Source organism: Bicyclus anynana, chromosome 13 (assembly GCF_947172395.1).
Source record: "Bicyclus anynana chromosome 13, ilBicAnyn1.1, whole genome shotgun sequence".
NCBI lineage: Eukaryota > Metazoa > Arthropoda > Insecta > Lepidoptera > Nymphalidae > Bicyclus > Bicyclus anynana.
In genome coordinates, this window is record NC_069095.1 from 15284642 (window position 1) to 15302019 (window position 17378).

Genomic DNA, 17378 nt, shown 5'->3' on the forward strand with positions numbered 1-17378 from the left:
ATATATGTGGGATATTGGTTAAAAGAAATACGGGATATATCTTCTTCTTAAACACTTTATTTTAGTTTTAATTATGCACAGCACTCTGTCGTTGTTCGCTTGCAATCCGCCATCTTCCAAACTCTCTTGCATCCCTTTCACACACACACACTTGCTCGCTCTCTTCATGCTACGTTCCGTTCCAATCCTACATATATATATATACTAATAAGATCACATGACATGATATTATGTAAGTGGTATCAAGACGCCTTTGGTCGTTCAAAACCCATTTTGGCAGTATTATCGACGTTAACACTTCTCAACAACCCTTGGGACCTTTCAACCCTCTAAGAGGTTGTCCTTTAATCTAAATAATGCAGTCTGAATGGTCGACGAGCTACTATCAGAGTCCTTAACTCCTTAGCCAAACAACTTTGTTAGAATTTCGCTTACGGAATTTATATTAAAAGATAAGTAACCTCGGTACCTCTATGCCGAGACTTCTATTTATTTATCATAAGACATACTTCTCGGTTTCTCTTAAGTAATAGAACAATCTACCTCTGTGCTAATTTTCATCTTAATTCATCCATGTATACTTCAGAATCATAACCCTACGATGATGAATGATGAAGAAAGTATGATTGTACTGGAACTACGGAGTCAATTTGGCTGAAATTTTGAATGGCGATATATTCCGTGGATGAACTGCAGCTCTGTATTTGAACGGGTATCCAATGTGGCTCTCCTATGTATATCATGTATATCATAGTATGATCCTACTTTACACAGGGAGAGCAGGTGATGAAATTATTTTTCACTGTGACCGTCAAAACTAGGTAAATACAAAAATGCTTTGCATAAAAATGTAATTAGGCCCGTTTGTTGAAAAAGAAACATTATGTCGTAGAAGAAACTAAAATTTCATTAGTCTTAAAAGTATTCAAAAATAATTACCAAATATAAAATCAACGTTCAAGTATTTTTTTAACAGAACGTACGACTAAATTGCACTAAAGATATGGATTTTTACATTTCGTAGAAAAATCAATGTAACTCACGAGCGTAAACCGTTATATCGGCTAACATATACATATTTCGTTATTTTCGTAGGCATTAAAGTCAGCTATCATCTCATATATCATACATAACTTATATATCACTCTGTCTGTATGATGTTATATATCATCGTACTGTTTACAGGACACCCTGTATATAAAGTGAACAACATGTCTTGCAGAATAATTCAGAACTTCACATACTTTAAAGTTTTGGCATAATCTTCGCCGGTAAGTTTCCAAGAACATGTTTATGCTTTAATATTATATTAAGTTATCTGACATTTTTGAGGCTAGAATTGTTTGTTGGTAAGGTTGAGCTCCTTTGTTAGTATATTGCTATAATATGTAGTTGAACGCACCAGAACCAGTTATATATGTGGTTATGATCATTAAAAGAATAGTCAAGTTTTTACCCGAATTCAAAAAAGGAAGGGGTACCTCAATTCTACCATAAATATGTATTTTTTATGAAGGTATGTTTTTTTTTTTATTCTTTACAAGTTAGTCGTAGTTAGTAAGTTAACAATCTCACCTGATGGTAAGTGATGATGTAATCTAAGATGGAAGCGGGCTAACTTGTTAGGGGGAGGATGACAATCCACACTCCTTTCGGTTTCTACACGACATCGTACCGGAACGCTAGATCGCTTGGCGGTACGTCTTTGTCGGTAGGATGGTAACTAGCCACGGCCGAAGCCTCCCACCAGCTAGCCCTAGACCTAGACCAATTAAGAAAAACCTCAATCGGCCTAGCCGGGGATCGAACCCAGGACCTCCGTCAATAAATCCACCGCGCATACCACTGCGCCACGGAGGCCGTGTTTGCTGATAGCTTCGTCATTTATGAACAGAACAGACAGAAAAAAAGAATCATCACAGATTCTTTTTTTAACAAACTGACTTAAAAAAACAGAAAGTTCTTAGATGTAGGAATCTTTGGCTTGTTTATATATTTTTAATAGGATAAACCTAATATGGAGCTTAGACATGTTTTGCTGCTCCAATGCAGATTGAAATAAAAGTCATAGTAATAAGAACAAACTGAAATTCTCTTTATTCAAACTTGAATATTTTTGTTGAGTCAATACGTATTTTTACATTGGCATAATTGCATTTACAAATTGATAATAAGAACGGGATGATAAGGTTTGGGATATATTGGTAACATCGGATACTTTGGTGGTAAGGCGAAACCAGGGTCTACTTGACCAGGGCGAAATGGCCACCAGTTGAAGGGTGGTGGAGTAGGGTCTACCAAAGGGAACGGCCCAATCGATTGATTTTCAACTTTGTCGTCCGGGGTGACCTTGTAAGATGGAGGAGGTGTAGGGTCAATCATAAGAACCGGTTCTTTCAAATCAGGTTCAAAGGTTGCCTCCTCTGCGAAGCTAAGCGAAACTGCCATCAGCATCAGGGTAAGTAGCAAAACTTTTGTCATCTAAAATGAAAAATAAAATAAATTAAAAAAAATTATCGCCTTAGGGTCCAGATCTTAATTAAACCGATAGGAATATAAATAAATTTACTTACCTTTATATACTTTTGTTTTGTCTCAGGTGTGAATATATTACTTCTTATTTGTTGACGAGGGTTTCTTTATATACAACTTAAATGCATCTTTAATTACATATGTCATAATATAATATTGGTAGACTCATAAGTTATACATTGAGATAACTAAATTAATAATGTACTATAACCATATGTAAGGATGTGACATGCGACTGTTCGCTTGGAAAAATATGTTATTTATTTACTTATATATTTTCTTTAATAGTTTTATTATTTTATTATATATATTCTTTAATTTATATAAAAAAATATATTTTTAATGGCCTACTGTAGCACCGTATATATGTGGAGCCGTATATAGTCTGCCTTCAATTCGGAGGGCGTAGGTTCGAATTCGGTCCGGGGCATGCACCTCCAACTTTTCAGTCATGTTTTGAGAAATGTAATATCACAAATGTCTTAAACAGTAAAGGAAATCATCGTGAGAAAACCTGCATACCTGAGAATTTTCTTAATTCCCTACGTGTGTGCAGTCCGCCAATCCGCATGCCAGAGTGAGAGTGGTTAGGCATTAACCACTCTCACTCTGAGGCGACTCGTGCTCAACATTGAGCCGATAAAGAGTTGCTAATGTTGACTATAGGTTTGGTTAGGCACCGGTTTAGGTTATTAGGAGTTTAGTTCTACCAAAGAATATATATGTACAAGATCTACAACGCTGTTCAAATGCTCGCTCAAATGAAGAATGCTCAAGGCATTTCGATTGATCGATACACACACGAAATAATATGCCATTCATTAGAAAAAAAAATAAAAAAGTGAAATCAAAGTGAAAATCTTTTTATTGAAGTAGTATTATTTTTAGTCAAAACATATTTAAGCATACTTTGTGTTCAACAACATTTAAACACGTATAAGAAAAACTAAAGGATAATTATTGGGGTTGGGATATGTTGGTAGTGTCGGATACTTTGGTGGTAAAACCATTCCGGGGTCTAGCTGACCAGGGAAAAAAGGCCACCAGTTGGAGGGTGGTGGAGTAGGGTCGACCAAAGGGAACGGTCCAATCGATTGATTTTCGACTTTGTTTTCCGGGGTGACCTTGTAAGAGGGGGGAGGTGTAGGATCAATCATCAGAACCGGTTCTTTCAAATCAGGCTCAAAGGTTATCTCCTCGGCGATGCTAAGCGAAACTGCCACCAGCAACAGGGTGAGTAGCAAAACTTTCGTCATCTACAAAAGAAATGAAAATAATTAAGCGCCCGTTGGTCCAGTTCTAAGGAAAAATTCAAAAATCAGTCATAAAAAATTTTGCATGCCCTTGCGGTTGTATTTCCTGGCTTTAAATATCTTCAAAGCAAGGGTAAATAGGCATCAAATGACAGTTAAACTTTCTTACCCCTACTTGTTGTTCTGCCTCAGGTATGAATTTATTACTTCTTGTCCATTGTGTATTGGTTCTCGAAACTTGCTTTATATACAACTTTAAATGCATTTATAATTAAATCTGTCATCAATAATATTTTTAGAATCATAAACTTCACATTATGATAACTAAATAATATATTAGTAGAAGCTGCGACCATTACATAATATTAGTAGAAGTTACAAACGACCTCGTTCGCTTGATATTCGTTTCTATTATTTTTATGGTTCCGTACCCCAAAAAGAAATACGAGCCTTTGTAAGATCAATTTATCGTCCATTGTCGGTCTGTCTGTCAATGGCCTTTATTTCGGAAATGCGCAAGCGTATTGTAATTAAAAACAGGGAGTCTGAAATTTGGGAAAAGCTTGGTAAAAACTGCGCATGGGGATGATGACTAGGTTTGAATATGTAGATTTTTATGATGCATTCGGGTAAATAATGTCCATGTTAACTAATTTATATTGTTATTTGCAATATTAATTGGATATTTGCAAAATAAATAAAATTATAAAATTTTAAAATCTATTGAAAATCTTTTATCTTAATTAGATGAAAATTCAAGCAGTTTCAGTTTCCTTACATTAAATGTGACATTTTTCAATACACAAACTATAAACATAAACGCACAAATAACAAAGATATTAGTAATTTTGATTGAACGCCCATACAAATATAATGATCATTATGACTTACGATGTCATTAAATCGTACCATTTTGTATGGGGCATTTTTCAGGGATCCGCGGCAGCGCCGCAAATCTGATCCTTTATTTAATTACAAAAAGTATATTTTATAAAATGACATAAAATATATTTCAAATCCTTTTCCATTCTTTCGTTTGATGTATAACATGATGCAGTTTGAATTTTATTTTTATGTTTTTCATGTTGCCTTTTTTGAAAATTTTACACACAGTAGTTTCGGAGAAAAAGGGCATAATTGGTCGTCTATTTGTTTAAATAACTTTTAAACACTATTTCTTTTTTCATTTCCAAAAAATTAAATCCTCTTATCAAGATCTTTCATTTGATGTACCACACGATGCAGTTTGCAAAAGTTTTTTTTTTTTCAACTTTCCATGTTACCCCTATCCCCTATCCTTGTATAAGTGTTTACCCCCATATTAAAATTTCACCTATTCACTGTATATCTCTGCGTTTGGGTCTTATTGATATGTCTACAAGAATTGATATGACTACCAAATTTCAACTGAATTGGTCCGGTGCATTCGGAGAAAACAGACAGACATTAAAATGTGCGCGACTGATATTATAAGGTTTCCAATTTTGTACTACGTACGTTCAGAACCCTAATAAAAAAGGTGAAATAAATAAATGAGAGAAGCATTTTTATTAGTCTAATAAACAGTAAAACTTAAAATTAAAGTTACGAGGTTTCCAAACGTGCCTTTATGCGAGAATAGCTCACAACAAACTGAGCCTTTTTTTCTTTCTAGGGTTCCATAGTCCACTAGAAACCCTTATAGTTTCGCCATGTCGCTTATTGACGGCCTCCGTGGTGCAGTGGTATGCGCGATGGATTTACATGACGGAGGTCTTGGTTTCGATCTCCATCTAATGCAATTATAAGAATCGTCCGTATAGAATCAAATTTTTCATAGTTGTATCGTATTTGTCGGTTAAAGAGCTCCGTAAAAATAACTTTTTGTGTAATAGAATGGTAATATAATTTTTTTGTGATTTTTTTTTATTCTTTACAGGTTATTGACTACAATCTCACCTGATGGTAAGTGATGATGCAATCTAAGATGGAAGCGGGCTAAGTTTTTAGGAGGAGGATGAAAATCCACACCTCTTTTGGTTTCTACACGACATCGTACCGAAACGCTAAATCGCTTGGCTATACGTCTTTTTCGGTAGGGCCAGGCCAGGTCTGGACCAGACCTGGACCAATTAAGAAAATGTCGTTCGTGAATTTGGGTGCGATACTGGTACCTACTTATGTAATTAGTATGAGGTGTTTTATTATGTTACTTCGAATAGACCAGGTTCTGTGAGCAGTTGAGTGTGTGTAATATAAGGTCCGAATTCTGTTACTGATTTGAAATTAGAAAACCATGCGGATTATGATTATGGTTGTTGCCAGGAGGAAGTTTCACGGTTTCGTCATAGTCGTCATCATCATCATCATCATCACCATCATCGTCATCATCATCGTTATCATAATTAAAAATTATCTTTATTAATTGAAAATTATCATAAGAAAAGGCGCATGCAGCCGAGTAGCGGAGTAGCGAGACAATGCATGTTCAGACCTGGCGAGTGAGACAGTGCGTGGAAGCGGGAGGGTGGACACTTGGCCTAGTAGATAGAACGGGAGCCGAGCTACTGTCTCGGCGCTTCGTTCGTACTCGGCCGAGTGCTCGGCCGAGTACTCGGCCGAGTACTCGTCGATATGTTTATACGTACCGAGTACTCGGCCGAGGGCACTGTCTCGCCCGTTTGCTCGGTACGTGTGATCAAGGCATTAAAGGTAAAGAAGTCCCTTTAATAAGGGTTGTAATAAATAATTACACCATTACAATTGTCAAGTTAAATGTTTTAATAAACCATTTGAGAAATAGCAGTTTATAAACCGTCACATAATATGTAGGTATATTATATAGGTTGTCTTGTAATACCTCGACGTTACTGTACAGGTGAAAGACTACACCTAGGCCTACTAAAATAATGAATTACGTATAATGTAAGCCATGATTTCAAGTGAATTTTAAAGTTTTTAAGTATATTAAGTCTACAAAATACAAAAACATCTACCTTCAATGTAATTCAGCTGTAAGATTGTTGGATAATGACATTAGCATTGATTTCCTAATCGCAAATTATTTTTAAATAGATGTTACAACTAATGAATTTTAAATTTTATCTACTAGATTTCTTTTTATTTTATTTTTTATGTATTACACATATTTTTATACATATAATTTTAACGGTCACGGAAAAAAAATGTACCAAACAAAATAGTTTTACTATATATACATAATTATATATTATATACAGGATGTCCCGTAAATATAGTACGACGTATTCTACAGGTTGATAGCTGACCTATAGTATAGTGAATGAAAGTTTTCACCTCCGTTTTCGTTGAACCTTCATCGATTTTCATGAAAATTGGTGAGTAGGTGGGAGATACTCTAAGAAACAAAAGTGACAAAGGGGTAAATTGCGCTTTTGCCCTGGGGGTGGTTAAAAAACTAAGGGCTTTGTAAAATCTTATTTAATACGTTTTAAAATAACCTTTTAAATGGTTTTTGAATGAACCTGATGTCTTGAAAATTAACGGAGTTATTGTAAAAAAAAAAAAACAATTATATAAGGGGGTAATTCTCAAGGGTTTAAATTTCACTGTCAATCAAAAATCATATCATAAGTATCAAACAAACTGTTTATGTATGTTTATATGCGATTTTGAAACTCAGAAATACAAAAAAATATTTTTTCATGATTTTCGATTTAAAGGCTGGTTGCTAAAAGCGTTGAAAATTAACTAAAACCATGCACATCAATATTTAAAAAAAACATGTATTATAAGTAATTAAGCACAATTGCTTATGCCAGAATGGTTTAATCTGCATTTTTCCCATTTTTATCAAAAGGGGTGGTTTTCTCCCCTAAAATGCAAAAAGCGCAAGACGAGCATATGTCACTTTTGAAGTAGAGGGTAAAGCATACTTAATCTCAAATTTTCATCCAAATTTATGGGGGTTCAACGAAATCAAAAAAATCAAACGAAAAAAACGAACGTTCAACGAAAAAAAACAAAAACGAAAAGACCTATTAAAATAATGCTATATATGTCAGCCGAAATTTAATGGTATTTAAGTTATATATAGATTTTTGTACAAATACAAAAATCCCTACCAGTGCAGTTTAGTCATAACATGTGCCGAAAAATTACTTAAGCGTTGATTTTTTACTTGATAATTATTTTTGAATAGTTGCTTCAAATAATGAAGGTTTAGTTGGTTTCTACACGACATTATCCACGACTCCAATTTTGATCGACCACTGGACGTTTCTGGGTTTCTTCGTTGTCAACAGCATTGCGATCAACAATTTCTTTAAATCTATCATCGACATCATCATCGTTATCATTATCATCATCAGCGAAGCTAAACGAAACTACCAGTAGCATCAGCGCGAGTAGCATGGCTTTTTTCATCTGAAATAAAAAAAAAAACATTATTTTTATTTTATTTTGTAAAAAACTGTCATTGCAAATATATATTTGAATTTTATGAGTTATATCCCAAGGTTTCACCCGCGCATATACCTGAAAGAATATTGGCATAAAGTATCATCATACCTTTTGTCTTTTTTTAACCGAATTATTCTTTCTCCAATGAAAATTTCTATTATCGCGTTTTCACTGATGGAATAGCTTTCCAGTGATGAAAAATTTTTATATGATTTTAATGGATTAGGCGTAAAAGTTTAATAAACAAACAAATTCATTTTCGCATTTATAATTATTAATCGTAAAATATGTAAATCAAAATGAACTCGAGCGCGTAAGATGTAGATGCGCGATGAAATTAAACCTATTGGAAGTCGGATAATAAGCAAGAAATCGGTAAAACTTTAAATATAAAAGAAATCTTTTGACTTAGTCAACTATCTTACCTTTACACCTGTTTTCTATTAGGCGTGTCAATCAATTAAAATTTCTTATTTATTGATGATCGGCCACTGAAAATAACTGTTATATACGCAAAGGTTACAGATACTTAATGTATCTTTAATTACATCTGTCATCAGAAATATTGGTCATATATTAATATAACAGTAATTAAAAGAAATACTATTAACATATAAATATCGTTATTGTTATTTTTAGTGGAGTTAAATAATACATAAAACAAGCAAATGATTTTTTTTAATGTCATGGGTTTTTTATGTTATTTAAAATTAGAAATTTTGGTGCGGGGACGAAATTATTTATATTGTGAAAAAATATCTATGCTATTTATATACAAAATAATTAAAAACGACTACCCACTTCAAAAATACGAACGTATGCAGAAAACTAATAAGCGAAAGAAAATATTATAATATTTTCTATCTATTGATCACTTTCAATGCGGTGCCAATGGTCTAATTAATGGGCCGACAATCAGTTATCTACCGTTGTCCTAGCTGTAGGTTTCGAATATTTTTTTCATATTTATATGCAACTATCTTCGGAATATACCCTTTATAATAAAATAAAGAATTATCAAAATCGAACTACTCAATAAAAAGTTATAATTGGTTTTACACTAAAATTAATGGGTAAACAATCAATCTTCCCCTGTTTTCGTATGTATATGTAAAACTAAGCATGACTTTTTATTAAATTGTCCGATTTTGATAATTCTTTTTTATTATAAAGGGTACATTCCATACATGGTCCTACATACATTTAAAAAAAAAACAATTTCAACTTATAGAGTAAGGAAATGTGGAGTATGATTGATTGTTTACCCATTAATTTTAGTATTAAACCAAGCATAACTTTTATTAAGTAGTCCGATTTTAATAACTCTGTTTTAAATATAAAGAGTATATTCTGACAATGGTCCTATATAAATTTTAAAAAACAATTTCAACCCTAAGAGTAGAAAAACAGAAGATGACTGATTGTTTTCCTAATAATTGTATTGAAAAACTATGCGTAACTTATTACGATGTGGTCCGATTTCGATAATTCTTTATAAATTGTAAAGAATATATTTTAAAGTGGGTCTCATATAAATTTGGGAAAACGATTGCAATCCTAAATGTAGTAAAACAGGGTACAATTGATTGTTTTCTCATTCATTTTAATGTAAAACCAAGCATAACCTTTTATTGAGTGGTACGATTTTGATAATTCCTAAAGGGTATATTCCTAAAATATTCCTAAATTAAATATAAATTTGGAAAAACAATTTCAGCCCTAAGAGTAAGAAAATAGAAGATGATTGATTGTTTTCCCATTAATTGTAATGTAAAACTATGCGTAACTTTTTACTGATTATTTATATTACGTTATTGTATTTCATATTTAAATAATCTGTCTTAAATAATATGTTGTACGCTAGTAAAACAAATTATTATCAAAAAAAAACAAAATGAGAAAATTTCCATTTAATTAATTAATAAATCATTGCCATGAGCAATGATTTAATAATTGAAGTGTTAATGACAAAATAATGACAGTATAAAATGAATGTAGGTATTAGTAGACGGTATCTTGATTTGTGGCATTCTAATCACAACACGTCTCCAAGGTGAGATATTTTTTTTATCGGACTCGAAAAATTTTCGCCTCGGGAATCGAACCTTTCCTATTTTAATCAACGCATGAACCGTTCTGTATTAGTATTGTTTTGTTTTGTTTTAGATGATTAAAGCGGTGATATTGATAGTGGTATCGCTGCTCTACTACACTCAAGCGAAGATTCACCGGGCAGCACTACCACCAGAGCTTCAACCCCGCCACCCTATGGATGTATACTCCAGTGTATTAGACCATAGGAACCAATGGCTATATTACAACCCATTGCTCATATAGACTCGCTCATTATGCACAGCATAAGGTAGAGTTTGCGTTAGTTTTATCTAGTAGATACAGTAGTAAACTGTTTTAGTACTTGTTCTAGTAGTATTAATTTTTAGCTGCGTGTATGCTTAGCAACTTATTTTTTCTCTCATTTATTTATTTACCTTTTTTTATTTTTTAACAATCTATACTAATATAATAAAGCTGAAGAGTTTTTTTGTTTGTTTGATTGATTGAACGCGCTAATCTCTGGAACTACTGGTCCGATTTGAAAAATTCTTTCAGTGTTAGATAGTCCATTTATCGAGGAAGGCTATAGGCTATATATTATCCTTGTATTCCTACGAGAACGGGAACCACGCGGGTGAAACCGCGCGGCGTCAGCTAGTGTTAATATAAAAATATAATACAAAACTCTATGAAAAATTTATAAAAAAATGAACCCTCCCGCTGCGGGACTTTTGAGTGCCCAAGCAACCGGTGATCAGGATCCTTCTGTATCCGACTCTTGATCCAACAGTTAACTGAAAGCTTCTTAAGATGTTGGTCGAAGCTTTTCGCTATAAGACCATTGACTGAAACAGTCAATTTATTCACAATAACATTCCACATGGCGGTAATCTCGTGAGCACGGTCCAAGTATTTTGATACTTTTTCTTTTTCGGCTTTAACCAGATTATCGTCATGTGGAACAGTAATATCAACAATTATTGCACGACGCACTGACCGATCGACTAGCACTATATCAGAGGGCCTAGTGGCAGTTTGTACTGCACAACTGTTTCAATTCCATATAAATTTGCGTTTACGTCAACGTGATAGTACCAGTATGAAAATATTGAAAACTCCCACTAGGCACACTGGTCTATTGTCAACAATATACCTGTCAGTGATAATCGTTCGGTCCCAGCAGAGCAATGCACTGCTATTTTCAAGAACTGACGCTGGGTCGTACCTATAGTAAGGCATCTCAAAATTGATAAGGCCATACTGAAGAGCAAGCTGTTGGATTATCTTGGCTACTTGATTATGTCTGTGCAATTATTCGCCGTTAGCATGGTGAGAACACCCGGACACAATATGCCTGAGGGACTCCCCAGGACGATGACACGCTCGACAAATGTCTAGAGTGCCATCTTTCATAATTGCAACTTACTAAATTATTATTATATCATTATAGTAAGATCAAACAGTTCTCTAATTACCCTATTGACTAAAGCTCACTGCATACGCAACGAGTTTATTACATAAAATAGCAACGCTTGTGACTTCGAGGTTGAATTTTAAAACTTCTTGAACCACGTTATATTTCTTATTTTTTTATGATTTATGAACAAACTTTTAAAACTGTAACTTTAAAAATTAAGGACTTTCCACTAAAACGTGCGGCCTTCGGCCGCGCACTTTATACACAAGCCTTCGGCCGGGGGTTTGTAATAGAGCCTCCGACCGTGGCTAAGGTTGGGCATTTTACCTAAGCGCAAGAAACGCGCATTTTATTGGCCGGGGAGTTGTGATTTTGTATTTTTTAACCGACTTCATCATATATAAAAAATTATGTATAGAAGGGGCGAACGAAAATGTGTATAGAAGGGGCGAAGGGTTCGAAAATGTACATCTATTTTCACGCGGACGAAGTCGCGGGCATCTGCTAGTAAACAATATTAATTTCGTGTAGGTATATATTAATTATGTCATGTAATCACGTCTCGAAAAAATATGATATATTTTTTTCAAGAATGATCAATTCAAGACCATTTAAAAAATGGTCAATTAGCCTATTGGGAAAACTTTCTAATTCTGGACGCATTGTAACTTAACCTGGGAAATATTCTCAATCCGCCCGTCTCTTGTAGTAAAAGAAAGAACAATATTAAAAATAAATAATTTATTTATTTATTAAAACAGATTATTTGAACGCTGGATAGTATCCAAACACCTTATAGAAAAACTCCGGATTGTACAAACTCTTGTGTTCATACACTCTCTGTACAATCGGTCTGTGGTACACGACTGTGGGTACTGAGTACACGTAAGGCAGAGGAGGCAAGACATCTACAGAGTATTTGCCCAAAGACTCCCAGCTTTGTACAATTTTCTTCTCTTCTTCTTTCTTATCTTTTTCCTCTTTGCTATCTTTTTCTGGTGTTGCGAACGCGCACGCCAGAATGGCAAACAGAAATACGATGTGAAGTTTCATCTGAAATTCAAATTTAATGAATAAAAAAAAATTTCATTTCAAGCAGACTCGACGGCCTCCGTGGCGCAGTGGTATGCGCGGTGGATTTACAAGACGGAGGTTCAGGGTTCGATCCCCGGCTGGGCAGATTGAGGTTTTCTTAATTTGTCCAGGTCTGGCTGGTGGGAGGCTTCGGCCGTGGCTAGTTACCACCCTACTGGCAAAGACGTACCGCCAAGCGATTTAGCGTTCCGGTACGATGCCGTGTAGAAACCGAAAGGGGTGTGGATTTTCATCCTCCTCCTTACAAGTTAGATCGCTTCCATCTTAGACTGCATCATCACTTACCATCAGGTGAGATTGTAGTCAAGGGCTAACTTGTAAAGAATAAAGAAAAAAAAAGAGATTTTTAGTTTATTAATACTTATCAAAGTTTTTTTATAGTGACTAGAAAACTTATTAATAAACACTAAATTACGTACCGACGTCGATAAAGTTAACCAGCCTATGGAACTTTAGGGTCCTGGGTTCGAATCCTAGGTCAAATTATGTTAATATAAGTTAGTAAGAGTTATAAATTATGGTTTTAGTGACGGTCCCTGTCATTATCATTAACATTTCTGATAACAATCGTAACATCGTTTACTTGTAGTAGAATTTTAACTGTATCATTTATAACCATAAAAAAAATTATAAAATAGATCACATACCTTTATCTGCTTAGCTTCGATAGCTACAAAATAATAATAATAAATCAGCAACGCATGCTATTTATAATGGTTCATTAATTGGTATTTGGCCCACTTACGGGACCTAAGTAATATATTTTTAAAGACTTTATTTCAAATGCGGTAAGAAACAAGTTATCTAAATTATTAAATAAAAAATAAAGTTAAACGCGAAAAATAACATCGTATGTGCTACCTTCAGATCACTTTGAAGGTGGTGCCAAGTCAGTGGCGTAATTAAAGCCAAAAAGTCAAAAGAAACAAAAACTTGACGTACGTGTAAACTTGTTTATCATAAAAAAAAAAAAAAAAAACAAATTAAATCCATATAATTTATAGATTAGACCCACTCCATATATTTTGAAAAAAATTAAATACTCGCCATTTTTTTTGTACCCCAGGTAATTTTCACAATTATGACGAATCTAATGGCACCTCTTAAGGCGAAATTCCAAAATGCAACATTTAGGATCTTATCTAGGCTTTGCCAAAGAAATATACATACATAGACAGGTACAGATACATACGCATGAAAAACTGTAACCTTCTCTTCTTCAGTAAGGTAAATTTTCCTCAACATAATATGAGATATCATGTCCCTAGTCACCTATCACATAGCTTTGTTGCAATCTTCATTTCGAAAAACACCGGTAAATATCAAAGTATCAGGAAAGGAGTTAATCTGAGGTGGCTTATCTACATTGGTACAAAGTTTTTTTTTCGTGATGAGTAAGTCCCGACGGCTCCATGTGGGACCACTACGGCGACACCGGGGGGGTTTGGGCGAACGCAGAAGCATCGCCTGATGAGACCCGAAGGCTGAAATAAAGATAGAGGACGGAATGACTCTCTAAGGGCGTCTCCTATGAGACCTCGGCTTAGAGGACCATTCGGGAGGGGGTAACCGTGACCTGAGTGAATAAGTCCGGACGCCCCTGGTAGCAAGTACGTTCCTTAGCCACAATGGTCAAACCTCGGTAGTCGTCTACCTCACTTATCTATTTTACAAGATAGGTTGAATATCTTTCACCTTTCAGCTTAGAAAAAATGACAAAGGTATGGTTATGAAAGACAATTAGTTCAATGGAAAATTCTTATTTATATGGGGTACCTACATAGTATCCCTTAAAAGTTATTAATTATTTACAGAGCCCCATCGCGTGCTTTCCAACATTGAACGTAGCCAGCTGTCGACGGAAATTGCCTCCTTGTTACGGGGACGGGAATTACGTAAAATTGTACGGAAAAACCAATATGGCGGATTACGACCCTTTGTCCGCAACAATTACGAGTGGTAATATTTCAGAAGATAAGAAACCGTTTTCTAGCTAGTTTACAATGCATTGTAGTCACAGAACATAGAAAACGCTAAAGGTAACATTTATTAATTCCGAGTGTGATACGTCGTTGTAGTAAATCCTGTATAACAGATCAATGATTTTTTTATTCTTTACAAATTATACCTTGGGCCTTCACTAAAACCAAACCTGATGCTGAGTGATGTTGCAATCTAGGCTAAGTTTTTATTTTTTACTGTTACTGAATGATACTAACATTTTATCATCGGAAACTCTTTCCCGGAAAATTAAATAAAAAAATGAGAAAAGATAAGGTTAGAAAGGTCGTTAAATAAATTGTCAAATAATGTTTATTCAAACAATGAAAATAATTCGGACATTACGTAAAAAATTAAAAGTCATACCGTCAACACAGGACGTAGATTTCCACGCTCCTATATAATTCATTCGATCCTATATAATTCCATTTCACACTCCCAATACAAAGTTTTCGTTAAAATCCCATATAAATACAACTGTAATTTCAAATTGTAACTTAATTTAAATAAATAAATTAATTTTGTTTCTACCGAATGAGAAAGACTTCGCAATTCACAATACACATGATAGGTAGCAGTGGCGAAGGATGGAATTTTGACGAAGGCAAGCCGTCCCAAAGAAATGGAAATTCAAACCGCTTCATGCAAATGCAAACTCCGACTTCTTATAAATCCATACATATGTATTCATAACAATAATGAATATGTATGGAGTTTTAAAAGGTAACCCGTTGAGAATCGATCTGTATAGACTCTTCACTGCTGATAGGTAGATATCTACTTTTGAGTCTACAAAACCTTTGACTCGAAACCTTTTGTTTGATTTGTATGGGAGTAGTTATCTCGTATCTTAGGGAATTGTCTAATTAATTTAATGGTTAGTTACGAGTACCTTCTCTGACTATGAAGTCTATGAAGTCATATTAACAAAAAATAAGTTTGTAGTATTGGAATTTTTTATGAGAAAATCTTTTGGAAAGATTTTCGACCGAGGCTAGTAACCACCAGCAAAGGAGTACCGCCAAGCTATTTAGCGTTCCGGTACGATGTAGTGTAGAAACCAAAAGGGGTGTGAATGTTCATCCTCCTAACAATTTAGCCCGCTTCCATTTTAGTTTGCATCTTACCATCAAGTGAGATTGTAGTGATGAGCTAACTTGTAAATAATGGAAAACATTCTCAAAAGCTTGTATTTTGAAAGTTGACGGTACATTCTCTCTCTCAATTTCATCGTTAACAACCCATACTTGGCTCACTGTTGAACACGAGTCTCCTCTCAGAATGAGAAGGGTTAGGCTTTAGTCCAGCGCGCTGGCCAATTGCGGATTGGCAGACTTCACACGCGTAGAGAATTAAGAAAATTCTCAGGTATGCAGGTTTCCTCACGATGTTATTCCTTCATCGTTTGAGACACAATTGCAATTTGGGGCTTGAAAAATAGTACTACAGCCTACCCTGTTTGTTCCAACCATTTATGTTGCCAAGTTTATTCTGATTAGTCTTATACGAATTAGACACTGCAATGCACAAGTGTGTGCGAAAACACTATTGCAGTAGGTTGTATATAGGTAATAATTACTATCTTGTACAAAACTCAGTATTTCATAGCCCGACCCAGCTATTCTATTCTGTAACAATGTTTTATTTAACTCGTAAGTGCGAGTTTCGAATTCACCTCTATCTTTCTCTTTCTATAGTATCGTGTTAGGCAGAGAGAGGTAGAGGTGAATTCGTATCTCGCACTTACGAGTTTACGAAACTTCATAACAGGACTCGTGAAACCAAGATCTCATGATTCAAAACCACTGGGCTAACTAGGCCGTACAATTAAGCTTATTAATTATTAACCCCCTCTCATCCCCCTCCGCTCGCGTGCCATCATTCATCATCGCCGGCTGTCGCTCCTAAGTCCCTATATTAAATGTGACGGAAAATTTTGTGTTTCATAGAAAACTAACCCCATCTGCGCCCGCATAATCTATCGATGAAAATTTTACTTTGACGATTACGTACGAAGCTTACTCCATTTTTATTCATTTTTATTTACTCAAAATTAGATGAAAAACGTGAGTTTTTAAAATTCTAGTACGTGAATTCGGAAAACAGCTTAACAACTCGTATCTATTTTTTTAATTTTTAATGTAAATAGTATTTAGAAGTAAGAGAAGTTTTTGCTTTTCATTAAATAGTTTTTGCAAATAAGAAGGATTAACTTTCTGTCAAAAAGGAATTCAAACCTGTAAGAATATTTTATTATAAGTATACAAAGCGATATAATTGGGAAAAATTCTAATCAAATAGGGAAATGGGAAATATAATTGTAGAAATTTTAATAATTAAGTATTCCTATTTATCTATTAAATTAAGTTTAAGGTATAAAATATTATGAAAGAGTTATTGAAAAGTATAATATGTATTAATAATGGTTGTTTAACCTAACTAACTAAATTATCGAAGACAAAAACCATTTCAACAAAATAATAGAAAAAAACATCTGATTATAACAAAATATTACTTCGAGTTCACTGATCTTTAATTTAAAAAGTTTGTATGAACCCAAATCTTTTACCTGTTATTTTATATAAGTAGTTTTGTTTTACGGTAAA

General features: G+C 34.3%; 1 protein-coding gene and 1 long non-coding RNA gene across 4 annotated transcripts in view; one reads left to right on the forward strand and one right to left on the reverse strand.

The window, feature by feature from the left end:
• Positions 1–17378, reverse strand: part of LOC112044159 (uncharacterized) — a 232269-nt gene that overhangs the window by 54066 nt on the left and 160825 nt on the right. The gene's annotated exons all lie outside the window — the stretch shown is intronic.
• Positions 10124–10745, forward strand: LOC128198619 (uncharacterized). The gene is made up of 2 exons (XR_008251348.1): positions 10124–10257; positions 10371–10745. It is a non-coding gene; the product is annotated as an uncharacterized LOC128198619 (long non-coding RNA).